The following is a 13449-nucleotide window of genomic DNA, read 5'->3' as shown; positions in this document are numbered from 1 at the left end:
ATCCCAGTTATCTTATGGTTTGTTTGTTTTTGAGGGTGTGGGAGTTGTTTCCCCCAGCTGTTTGGAGAGGGTGGAAAGCAAGGCTCTTCAGCCTCATGATCCAAGTTCCCTGGGCTCTACAAGTGCTTGGGCTACTTCCTATTCGGGCGGGAAGGGTGTAAATAAGGGCAGGGAAGAATAAATGGATCATGAGACTGAAGAGCCTTGCTTTCCACCCTCTCCAAACATTTACAATAGATACACTGAGGCCAAGTACTAGGATAGTATTTGCTTTGAAAAAAACAGTGGGGGGGGGGAAGGCATAGTACTCAAAATTAGCCCAGTCAATAGCACACCCGCAAGATCACCAGATATAAGCAAATCTTATCAGACAAAAAATGACTATAATTAGGGTGTCTAAAGGAAAAATAACTAGCAAATACCTAGCAATGCAGAACTTCACTCCTCATATACTATATATGTGCTAGATGCATAGCTGGAGGATACAGAGTATTCAGTCTAGTTGTGCAGGGTTCACCACAGACTGCACCATGCTGCTAACTGTAAAGTGTCTATTCCATTAGTAGATAAAAGAGGTGCAACACTCTGCACGCTGATATGAAGCTGATCTGACAAGATTTTCACAGATTTGGAATCTGTATCACTGGCTTGTAAACACTTCTTTTTATACATTTTACAGGGTATGCTATGTAGTTATTGCACAACTGCTTTAACATATCCCCTTCTGCAGTTTTTGGCCACTTATTAAAAAAACAAAAAACACTGAAGGGCATCATGGTCTCTATGAGAGAGTGAGATAAGCAGGACTTTAGAAATGAGAGTCTAAGAGACAGGAAGCTGAGAGAGAGAGAGAAAGCGAAAGTTTAAAAAGAAATCTCAGGACAAAGGGCATTATCAAGGGATCCAACTAAGTGAAATTCATCCAGATGAGAGCTCTCTAAGCATGATGGCTGTATTGATTATTTTGTTGTTGTTGGATGATTCCAGACAGTTCTTGTTAGAATGTGCTGAATTCCCTCCCCCCATAACTCCCCCCCCACACACACACACACTTTCCTCTTTTTCCAAGATAGCTTCATTTTAGTAATAGGTGAAATAATCTATGATTCCCCACAGTCAAGAAAGCATCCCATCCAATCAGCAAAGAAAAATATAAAAAAAGATGAAGAAACACCATAGATTATTTCACCTATTACTAAAATGAAGCTACCTTGGAAAAAGAGGAAAGTGTGTGTGTGTGTTGTTCATCTGTTATTCCAACAGATACTTACAGTACAACAAAATGAAGCTTGTTATATAATAAACCCCTTATTCTGAAAGATCTGTGCGTAAGAAACAAGCCCACTTATCTTCCATTAGTTGTTCAGGGCAATCTGGGTTCAGGTTGGGGAAGACAGCCAGAAACTCAGACTTCTGGAAAATGTTCATGTAAGGATAAAGTCTTTGTCTTACACATCTGGGCCCTGATCTGCAAATATTTTCATAGATTTGAAGGCCACAAAACAGGACATAGAATTTCATCCAGTTAATCAGTACGAAGCCAAATAACTTGTGTTTGTCTAAAGCATATCTTCTAGGTAGGCCTCCAGTCTTGATCTGAAGACTTCAAAAGATGGAGAGTCCACCACTTTTCATTGATAGTTTGTTCCAATGGTTGAACACTCTCATTGTTAAGAGCATGCCTTAAACACTTAGAACATGCATAGCTTTACCCATATGAGTAGTCCCCTAGACCACAATGGATTACGTATAAGTAAACCTACACACGTTTTAAGTATTTGCTGGACCAAGACTCAGATTTTTACAGTCTGAGGTTAAAGAAAGAAGGTGGTACTGAATGGGCAGAGAGTCCAGAATCCATCCTGCCCCTTCAGCACTGTGAAACATCGGTGAGCTTGTTTTTCCAGGTCTGATTGTTTTCCCATCTGATGAGCACTGCAAATATTCTCCTGCCCCTGCTGCTGAGTGGGTGCATTAGGAGAGAAGGCTGTCTGTGCCTCCTCTCTTCATTAGATTCACCCAATTTACACCATCTGGGGATGTGGCCCTTCATTCTTTCCCTTGGAGTAGACTCAGGGATGGTGTGGGGAAGAAATCATCATGAGTTATAAACTACTGGCTAGAAAAAGATTTAGAAGTCACCCTGTTATTATTAGTTACCTTTTACACTGCAGTAGCAGTCAGAGGCCCTGCATTAGGAATATGAGCTCCATTGTACTAGACTGTCTACACATGAAATATAAAAGCATGTTACTGGGCAAACAAGTTTACAATCCAAGTGTGTGTTAAGAGACAACAGATGGAGAAAACCCTAGAGTATTAAAACCACACACCAGAAGGGATCCTTTTTCCACAAATGAATTATATTGTACACTGTTGCTACTTGTACTGAATGTCCTTGGACTAATACCACTTTATGCAGGAATGGAGGTGGAATTAGATTTTCTTTCAAACTCTCCAGATTGAGCGCTGCCTCCCATGCATTTTGTTATCCTGCTGTCAAAGGTCATTCCGACTTGCATTGTCATTTTTATTTTGAAGATGTTTTCAGATGGCAGGGGCTGCAATGGAAAGAAACACCGACACAAATTTTGCACGTTTTTCTGTAAGCAATAGAGAAGGAAAGGGGTTTCTTTCCATCACAATCAGTGCATCCAGCTGGTCAGAACGTTGTGCAGTTCTGATATGAACGCAGCATTGAACATAGCTGCAGTGAAAGCTGTCATTTATCTTTGTCTGCACCCCTTTTTGTGGCCAGATACTGGGGATAAAATTAACTATTTAGTGAATTCTCCTATGTAGAGGTAGAGTTTGTGAGTTCAGCACATTGCTAAAGCCAGCCAGTTATTGAACCAAGTCCCAAGTGGTTTGTTAACAGTACCTCTAACAACTTGCTTTCCCTCTGACCAAGCCAATTTAAGCTCTAAGCTTGTTTCTACTGTCTCTTGCATATCTTAATTCAAACACTATATTTTTCATTTTTGAGTGACTTTGTTTCTTTCTGGTGTCTAACATATTTGAACTGCCTTAGAAGTACCAATCAAATAAAAAACTCTTCCTTACATACCAAAGATAGATGAACATCCACTAGTAAATCTTTATTTTTATAAAATATAGGACATGACACTTGTGGACCCAGCTGTGCTTCCATTGACATTACTAGGAGTTTTCCCCATGGATTTTAATGGAAACAGGAACAGGCCATATGGTACTAATGCTAACATATACAGCACCATTGATCCCCAAATATCACAAAGCACTTTGCAAATATATCCTGTACAGAAAGAAAGAATTTCACTGAGCACTGAAATGCAAACACCTTACGGGTGAAAAATGGCAGCTGTTTAACAGCACACAACAATATTACCAAAATGACTTAGAACCAGCAGTGAAGAATACCATCAATCAGACAAAGTGCACTTGGAATCTAGGTTGACACAATATAGTTACCAAAAACTGAGGTTATCTTGCACAATTTGACACTCTGTGAAGCAACAATTCTTTAGGGCTAAATTCTGCTTATAAATGCATACACACAGCTCCTACTAAGTGACAGGTGGGGAGGGGTTACCCACAATGACAGAATGTGACTATTAGTAGTGCAGATTTATTAACATATTGTGACCTTTTATGTATCAACTTATTGGGCTTGTTTCTTCAAAACAGTGCCTTCTTAGGTTAGCTTCTCATTGCTTTTTGAATGACCCAACTTCTTTTTTCCCCCACCTCTGAACCTGTTTTGAGATGCCTCATGTGGATGTATTTATATTATGATTTATGTATACCACGAAGTCCAATCCAAATACTGCTCAGCAAATTAAATTAATCTTTAAGCTGACAAAATGTAATTGAATTTATACTTTTGTATTTGTAGAGTACACAATTTTCCAGGAAACTATTAATAGAACTTAAAAGGAAAGAACAAAAGGTTAATCATCCCCATGATACTGTACATTCATATCAATGGATTTGGGATGGGATTTTCAAAGGAGCACTGAATTGGAGTTGGTCACCTAACACCTTTGGCTCCTTTGAAAATGCCAGCTGGTGGCCCACCATTTTGTCTGTCTTTTTCTAACAGCGGGGACCCTCCAGTGCCAGGCACCATAGCTTGTGTGTACTACATCACACTATTGACCATATTGATCTTAGCAGCATTTCTTAAACCTAGCTTTTGGTGGTCTCCTTCTTCACAGAAAAGTGGACTATGTAGCCTCCTCTAATAACTCTAATCACTGTTACTGACACTCACTTTTCTGATGCCTTATTAACTGACCAGTAGGTCCTGCCCTCACTGGAGATCACTGGAGATCAAGTGCAGCGATTTACAACTGACACGTTACACCCCATATTCTTCACAGAAATATATGAATATGGCATAACTAAGATATACTTTATGCAAGATGGCTCATGTAAGATATCATTGGAAAGGTTATGATTTACTGAATGTGATTATCCAATTTATATGCATGTATCATTTCTGTATCTAAAGTTAGGAATATGGACTATGTAACAATTACAACTGTGTGTGTACTTGGGGGGAACGCCCACAAGACAGTAGGCAATCCTCCTGAATGACCCATTTAAGAAGGACAATAGAACTCTGAAGATGCTAATCTCCCACCTTCCTGGGGTGCTTCCTGGGATGCTGCATTGACACTATAAAGTCAGGTGATAATGTCACCTGATGAAAATACCCCCTTGGACACTGCTGGTACTTTTCCTCTGTAGGGGGATGGGGATCAAACAAAGGATTCCTGCCTTAGGTAAATCCTTTTTAAGGGCCGGGGAGGGGATTGATAGGGATCTCCTCCATCGCCTACCCAAGAAGACTGCTGAAAGTACCTGAGGGGAAAGGCAGGGGTCCAGTCTGTAAGAAGAGATAACTAGAACTCTAAGCCACAGAAATTCTTTATCCTGCCAAATTCAACATTTAGGGTGAGAAATTACATTTTGCAACCTGTTTCTTTAGTGAATCAAGCTTAGTTTGTATGTTTTGTTTTATTTGCTTAGTAATCTGCTTTGTTCTGTTTGCTATCCCTTATAATCACTTAAAATCTGTCTTTTGTAGTTAATAAACTTATTTCTTGTTTATAACATAACCCAGTTTGTGCAATCCATATTTGGGGGGCAAGAAGCTGTGCATATCTCTCTTCACATTGAGGGAAACGGCGAATTTTTATGAGCTTGCACTGTGCAGATTTTTCTATACAGAGCAAGACAATATACCTTTGGGTCTGCACTGCAAGGGAGATGGGCACCTGAGTGCTGGGGCAAGTCCCTTGAGCAGACGCTTCCCAGAGATGATCTCTGTGTCTGTGACTTTCTGCAGCTGGGTGTGGCCCTGCCTCTGTGTGTGCGTGCTAGAGGAGGCTTAAGAGCCTGTCTCAGCAAGACAGAGTAAAGGGGCCTAGGCTGGTGGAACAGACAGGGTCAGTGTCATCCCACTACATCAGGTGGCACCTTAAAGTGGGACAACCTGTCACAACAACATGCCTGATCTTTGGGAGCCTGGAGTGCAGCCTTATCATCCTGGCAGCTCTACTGTTATTAACCCCTGTATGGGTAAATACTTCATGGCCTTTCCCCCTTGAAATCAGTTACTGATTAGGAATAAATGTTTTTTTAAAGCTATTCAAATGCTTAAAAACTAATAGCAAAAAGAAACAGTATAATATTTCTGTCCGCTCCAAAGCAGTAACTGCAAAGTCTGCACAGTATGAATACTGCTGCTTTCCTGGCTTGAAAATTATAGGGTAGAAAAAGAGGTACAGATAACATGAATAGAAATTAATATTTCTGGGGAAAGCAGCAAATAAACATGCTGAGCCACCATGTCATGTGCCTAATTAGTATTCTAAGAGAGATCCTTCATCTGTTTATAACACCATTTCTCCACAATTATGAGGCCCTTTGTCATGGACATGTTTTGTTCACATGCCTGATTGTAGTGCTTGTAATCAGGGATGCAGGCTATCATGAATGCAGTATACTCAGCCTCAGGAGCGATTTTGTTCTTTATTTCTTTTTAATAAGAATCATACACTCTAAAAGGATGTGAAAGGACTATTATTAAAATACCTTTAAATATGCTTAATGGTGCCACCTGCTGACTCAAAAATCCCTTTCCTCCAAGCCTGTACAAAGGATTTTGGCTAATTGTAAGTGCCCTCCTCACTGTGCCTATAAATGTACCACGTCAGTCATTCTTTTCAGAAAGAGTGGATAAAGACTCATTTCTAATAAGAAGCCTTAAGACAAAACTCAAATATTTCTTCTCAGAAGAGCAAGCTTAATATCTAATAATAATAGCACGAACTGTATTTTAGATCTTCAAAGTGCTAAAAAGATATTAATTAATCTGTGCCTCCATTGGAAAGGTCTGAATTTAACTTTGTGTTGGATGATGGGAAATGAATATCAATAGATAGCCGGTTTCCCTCTTTCAGTTAAAGTATTTTCCTCCCTACCTTATCATGTATAACACAAATTAAATTGTGGCAAAACCTCTCTGTTTCTTTGGAAATTCCAAAGGGCTATATGGAATTCCATATGACTGTCTTTTTGTAGTGTGTGAGATACAGTAACAAGGGGCTGGTGAATTTTCAGTTTTTCTGGTCTTTTTTCCTCTCATCCCCTATCAGTTTTCCTCTCTAGAGGTTGCCAGCCTAAAATCTATTCTCCCATCAAAGCAGAGAGGAGTTCATCAGATAACAGTCATCAATGCTTACTTATTTAAGGTAAATTATAACACTATCTTGAATAGGGGGTAGGGCAGAAATATGGTGCCCCAGATGGAGCTCAGGGATGGTTCAACACACGTCATTCCTCCCCCTCCCTGCCAGTACTTCCAGCCCACTCCATGGGCTGGTGTGTAGGGGGTGGAGCCATTAGCCCTGACTCCTCTGCACTTGACAACCAGGCACACATAGAGGGAGCAGTCCATGCATTCTCCTAAGTGACTCGTCCCTTGTGTACCCAGCACAAGGGGGTGCAGGTCCCTCTAACACCTCCTCATGCCTCTCACACTTCCTCCCAGCACACCTATGGAAAGGCCAAGGAAAATCCAGCCCAAAATTTGTATCCAGCACAATTACAACAACATAGCCCCCTCTATTTTATTTTATTTCTCCAGCTTTCCTTCAGAGATCATCAGCTAGAGCTAAAGTTAGTTTTAAATTAGCAGGTACAAATAACTCGCATCCAAGAGTTTTAAAAAGCTGGCTGAAGAGTTCACTGAATCCTTAATGTTGATTTTCAATAAGTCTTGGAGTACATGGGACGTTCCGGAAGACTGGAAGAAAGCTAATGTGTCAATTGTTAAACTGATTAAATTTGCAGATGACACAAAAATTGGGGGAGTGGTAAACAAGAGGACAGGTCACTGATTCAGAGTGATCTGGATCACTCGGTGAACAAGACACATGTAAACAGTATAGTTTTTAATAAGGCAAAATGTAAATGTACATATCTAGGAACAAAAAATCTAGACCATACTTACGCAATAGGGGATTCTATCCTGGGGAGCTGTGACACTTCTTCAGAGTTCAAGATTGTGGGGTGGACAATATCAGGGTTGGAAGGGAGCTCAGGAGGTCATCTAGTCCAACCCCCTGCTCAAAGCAGGACCAATCCCCAACTAAATCATCCTAGCCAGGGCTTTGTCAAGCCTGACCTTAAAAACCTCTAAGGATGTAGATTCCACCACCTTCCAGTGCTTCACCACCCTCCTTGTGAAAAAGTTTTTCCTAACATCCAACCTAAACCTCCCCCACTGCAACTTGAGACCATTACTCCTTGTTCTGTCACCTGGGACCACTGAGAACAGTCTATATCCATCCTCTTTGGAACCCCTCTTCAGGTACTTGAAAGGAACTATCAAATCCCCCCTCATTCTTCTCTTCTGCAGACTAAACAATCCCAGTTCCCTCAGCCTCTCCTCATAAATCATGTGCTCCAGCCCCCTAATCATTTTTGTTGCCCTCTGCCAGACTCCTTCCATTTTTTCCACATCCTTCTTGTAGTGTGGGGCCCAAAACTGGACACAGTACTCCAGATGAGGCCTCACCAATGTCGAATAGAGGGGAATGATTACATCTCTCGATCTGCTGGCAATGCCCCTACTTATACAGCGCAAATGCTGTTAGCCTTCTTGGCAACAAGGGCACACTGTTGACTCATATCCAGCTTCTCGTCCACTGTAACCCCTAGGTCCTTTTCTGCAGAACTGCTGCTGAGCCATTTGGTCCCTAGTCTGTAGTAGTACATGGGATTCTTCCGTCCTAAGTGCAGGACTCTGCACTTGTCCTTGTTGAACCTCATCAGATTTATTTTCCCCAATTCTCTAATTTGTCTAGGTCCCTCTGTATCCTATCCCTACCTCCCCAGCGTATCTACCACTCCTCCCAGTTTAGTGTCATCTACAAACTTGCTGAGGGTGCAATCCACACCATCCTCCAGATCATTAATGAAGATATTGAACAAAACTGGCCCAAGGACCAACCCTTGGGGCACTGCGCTTGATACCAGCTGCCAACTAGACATGGAGCCATTGATCACTACCCTTTGAGCCCAATGATCTAGCCAGCTTTCTGTCCACCTTATAGTCCATTCATCCAGCCCATACTTCTTTAACTTGGTGGTAAGAATACTGTGGGAGACCATATCAAAAACTTTGCTAAAGTCCAGGAATAACACATCCATTGCTTTCCCTTCATCCACAGAGCCAGTTATCTCATCACAGAAGGCAATTAGGTTCGTCAGGCATGGCTTGCCCTTAGTGAACCCATGCTGACTGTTCCTGATCACTTTCCTCTCCTCTAAGTGCTTCAGAATTGATTCCTTGAGGACCTGCTCCATGATTTTTCCAGGGACTGAGGTGAGGCTGACTGGTCTGTAGTTCCCCGGATCCTCCTCCTTTTTTAAAGACAGGCACTACATTAGCCTTTTTCCAGTCTTCCGGGACCTCCCCCGGCTGCCATGAGTTTTCAGAAATAATGGCCAATGGCTCTGCAGTCACATCCACCAACTCCTTTAGCACTCTCGGATGCAGCGCATCCGGCCCCCTGGACTTGTGTTCGTCCATCTTTTCTAAATAGTCCCGAACCACTTTTTTCTCCACAGAGGGCTGGTCACCTCCTCCTCATGCTGTGCTGCCCAGTGCAGCAGTCTGGGACAGTCTTGTTCGTGAAGACAGAGGCAAAAAAAACATTGAGTACGTTACCTTTTTTCCACATCCTCTGTCACTAGGTTGCCTCCCTCATTCAGTAAGGGGCCCACACTTCCCTTGGCTTTCTTCTTGTTGCTAACATACCTGAAGAAACCCTTCTTGTTACTCTTAACATCTCTTGCTAGCTGCAACTCCAAGTGTGATTTGGCCTTCCTGATTTCACTCCTGCATGCCTGAGCAATATTTTTATACTCCTCCCTGGTCATTTGTCCAGTCTTCCACTTCCTGTAAGCTTCTTTTTTGTGTTTAAGATCAGCAAGGATTTCTACTGTTAAGCCAAGCTGGTCGCCTCCCATATTTACTATTCTTTCTACAAATCGGGATGGTTGTTCCTGCAACCTCAATAAGGATTCTTTAAAATAGAGCCAGCTCTCCTGGACTCCTTTCCCACTCATGTTATTCTCCCAGGGGATCCTGACCATCAGTTACCTGAGGGCATCAAAATCTGCTTTTCTGAAGTCCAGGGTCCATATTTTGCTGCTCTCCTTTCTTCCTTGTGTCAGTATCTTGAACTCAACCATCTCATGGTCACTGCCTCCCAGGTTCCTATCCACTTTTGCTTCCCCTACTAATTCTTCTAGGTCTATGAGAAGACGGTCAAGAAGAGCTCTGCCCCTAGTTGGTTCCTCCAGCACTTGCACCAGGAAATTGTCCCCTACACTTTCCAAAAACTTCCTGGATTGTCTGTGCACTGCTCTATTGCTCTCCCAGCAGATACCGGGGTGACTGAAGTCTCCCATGAGAACCAGGGCCTGTGATCTAATAATTTCTGATAGTTGCCGGAAGAAAGCCTTGTCCACTTTATCCCCCTGGTCTGGTGGTCTATAGCAGACTCCCACCATGACATCACCCTTGTTGTTCACACTTCTAAACTTAATCCAGAGACTCTCAGGTTTTTCTGCAGTTTCATACCAGAGCTCTGAGCAGCCATACTGCTCTCTTGCATACAATGCAACTCCCCCATCTTTTCTGCCCTGCCTGTCCTTCCTGAACAGTTTATATCCATTCATGACAGTACTCCAGTGTTGTGAGTTATCCCACCAAGTCTCTGTTATTCCAATCACATCATAATTCCTTGACTGTGCCAGGACTTCCCGTTCTCCCTGCTTGTTTCCCAGGCTTCTTGCATTTGTGTATAGGCACTTAAGATAACTCACTGATCTTCCTGCTTTCTCAGTATGAGGCAAGAGTCCTCCCCTCTTGCACTCTCCTGCTTGTGCTTCCTCCCGGTATCCCACTTCCCCACTTACCTCAGGGCTTTGGTCTCCTTCCCCAGTGAACCTAGTTTAAAACCCTCCTCACTAGGTTTGTCAGCCTGCTTGCAAAGATGCTCTTCCCTCTCTTCGTTAGGTAGAGCCCGTCTCTGTCTAGCACTCCTCCTTCTTGGAACACCATCCCACGGTCAAAGAATCCAAAGCCTTCTCTCCGACACCACCTGCGTAGCCATTCGTTGACTTCCATGATTCGACGGTCTCTACCCAGGCCTTTTCCTTCCACAGGGAGGATGGATGAAAACACCACTTGCACCTCAAACTTCTTTATCCTTCTCCCCAGAGCCACATAGTCTGCAGTGATCCGCTCAAGGTCATTCTTGGCAGTATCATTGGTGCCCACGTGGAGAAGCAGGAAGGGGTAGTGATCCAAGGGCTTGATGAGTCTCTGCAGTCTCTCCTGAGTCTGTCAAAATCTGAATTCTAACCCTATCCTCCAAAGTACTTTCAACCTCTCCCCGCTTGGTATTGTCTGCAATTGTCTCTGTGCCATTATCCAAATCATTTATAAAGATATTGAATATAACTGGATCCATTACACATCCCTGCAAGACCCCACTCAATTCTCCCTTCCAGCTTGACTGTGAACCATTGATAACTGCTCTCAGAGTATGGTTTTCCAACCAGCTGTGCTCCCACCTTAAGTAAGTTCATCTAGGCTATGTTTCCCTAGTTTGCTTATGAGAAAGCCATATGAGACAGTATCAGAAGCCTCCCTAAAGTAGAGAGATATCACATCTAGTTCTTCTTCCCATCCACAAGGCTTGTTACCCTGTCAAAGAAAGATTAGGTTGATTTGACATGATTTGTTCTTGACATGTCCAAGTCAAGTGTTACATATCACCTTATCTTCTAGGTGCTTACAATATTATTATTTGCTCCATTATCTTTCAGGGCACTGAAGATAAGATAACAGGTCTATAATACCCTGCATTGTCCTTATTCCCATATTTATAGATAGGTACTACATTTGCCCTTTCCCAATCCTCTAGGATCTCTCCCATCCTCCACGAGTTCTCAAAGATAATCACTAATGGCTCAGAGAGCTTGTCAGCCAATTCCTTAAGTATTCTAGGATGTATTTTGTCAGGTCCTGCTGACTTGAAGACATCTAACTTGTCTAAGTAATTCGTTACTTATTCTCGCTCTATTTTAGCCTCAGATCTTACCCCATTTTCACTGACAGTCACTATGTTTGTCATCTAATTGGTTGGTGAAAACTGAAACAAAAAAGGCATTTAACACTTTAGTCATTGCTGCATTTTCTGTTATTTGTCTTTCCTGCCTTATTAATGGGCCTTCTTGTCCTTTGTCTTTCTATTGTTTCTAATGTGTTTGTAAAGGGTAACAAGCAAACATTTTATGTCCCAAGATAATTTAATCTCATTTTTTGCCTAGGCCTTTCTAATTTTGTCCCTACATTTTTGTTTCTTTTTAAATTTTCATCCTTCATAATTTCACCTAGTTTCCACTTTTTATGACACTTTTTTTTGAGTTTCAGGTTCTTGATCTCCTAGTTAAGCGACAGTGGTCTCTACCATACTTTCTCTCTCTCCTACGCATTAGGATAGTTTGCTCTTGTGCCCTTAAATAATGTCTCTGAACAACTGCCAATTCTTGGAGACCACCATTTTTCTCCATCACCCGCATACCCCTTGTAGATGGCCAGGAACAGAGTTGAGGCAAACTGCTTTATCCAAGGCAAATGTCATTTCTGCTCCAGAGATTGGGTGGCAGCTGGAGCTTGTGTAGCAAGAGTCTGTCACTACAGCAATGTGCTTGAATTATGATGGCTAGAATAATTTGACATTCCCTGGGGCACTTGAACTTGGGTCTCCTGCACCACCACCACTGCTCTGAAGCCACTATGTTGGCATATTGAAATATTCCTTTCAATTCACAGTAGCTTTAGTTTTTGGAAGTTTACAGCTGCCTAAACTATTCTTTTTCCTGTGGTTTCTAATTATGTCAAGGAGGATGGGGATTTTGCTAAGCTAGACAGTGTTAATTTAGCAGTCTCCATTGGCAGGAAAATATTAAATGTTTAAGTGTATGATAGAAATTATTTCCTGGATAGTCTGAGGATAAATGACCATGAGCTTACAGGGGGAAATTATGCAAATGGATATTAAATACAATCATTGGAACAGCTTGACTTTTAGAATTTATCCAGAAGTTGAAAATTAAGAAGCAGGAGTAGAATATTGCTGTGTGTATCACATCACCTGCTCCCACAGAGAAACTACAGAAGAGGACTTGAGAGGAAGAAAAAGTCCATTATGTTTATCAGATGGAGATCCTTGGGAATTATGCTCTTTAAGGAAGTCTTGGGGTGGAGCACAGAGTTTGCAGGGCTGCTTCCAAACAAACGCAATAGATCCTGGGAATCCACAGGCAAGGGGGTGTCCTCATTAGCAGATATGAGCAATCCTGTGCTGACAACCGGCCATCCAGATGGTCTCCCTGCCTACATTCCCTGCCCCTAGCAGCATGGGTCTGGCAAAAGCCCCACTGCTCTTGGTTAAGTCCCCTGTGTCTGCTTGGGTACAGTAGCAAGGTGACTTAACAGGAGTTAACACAGCACCAAACCGTGTTACCTCCCAACTGTATTTGCACATAGAATCTAGTGGGTCTAGAGAGACTGGTGCTAGTACAGTGGCCATCTGCCTTCAGCATCCACCCCAGGTGAGCAGCACCCCCTAGGGCTCAAGTAAAAGGACACAAGCAGTGGCATTGCAACCGCAGTGGCACTTCCTCCCTGTCACATGATCAAAGGGAGTGCTCAGCTTCTTAAGCACACAGTTATCTAAAAAACAGCTATTCCTTCCGTTATGCTCTTTCCTTAACGGGCTAGCACCGGTGTGGGGTTTGTAAGCCCCATCACATTTGGTATCATCTTCTGGGTTCTGCTCCTGTGGCCACCAGGTTTATAATAGAAGTAACGATAAA

Source organism: Chelonia mydas, chromosome 8 (genome assembly GCF_015237465.2).
Source record: "Chelonia mydas isolate rCheMyd1 chromosome 8, rCheMyd1.pri.v2, whole genome shotgun sequence".
Taxonomy (NCBI): domain Eukaryota; kingdom Metazoa; phylum Chordata; order Testudines; family Cheloniidae; genus Chelonia; species Chelonia mydas.
The sequence above is the reverse complement of the archived record's forward strand: the minus strand, read 5'-3'. Positions refer to the sequence as shown.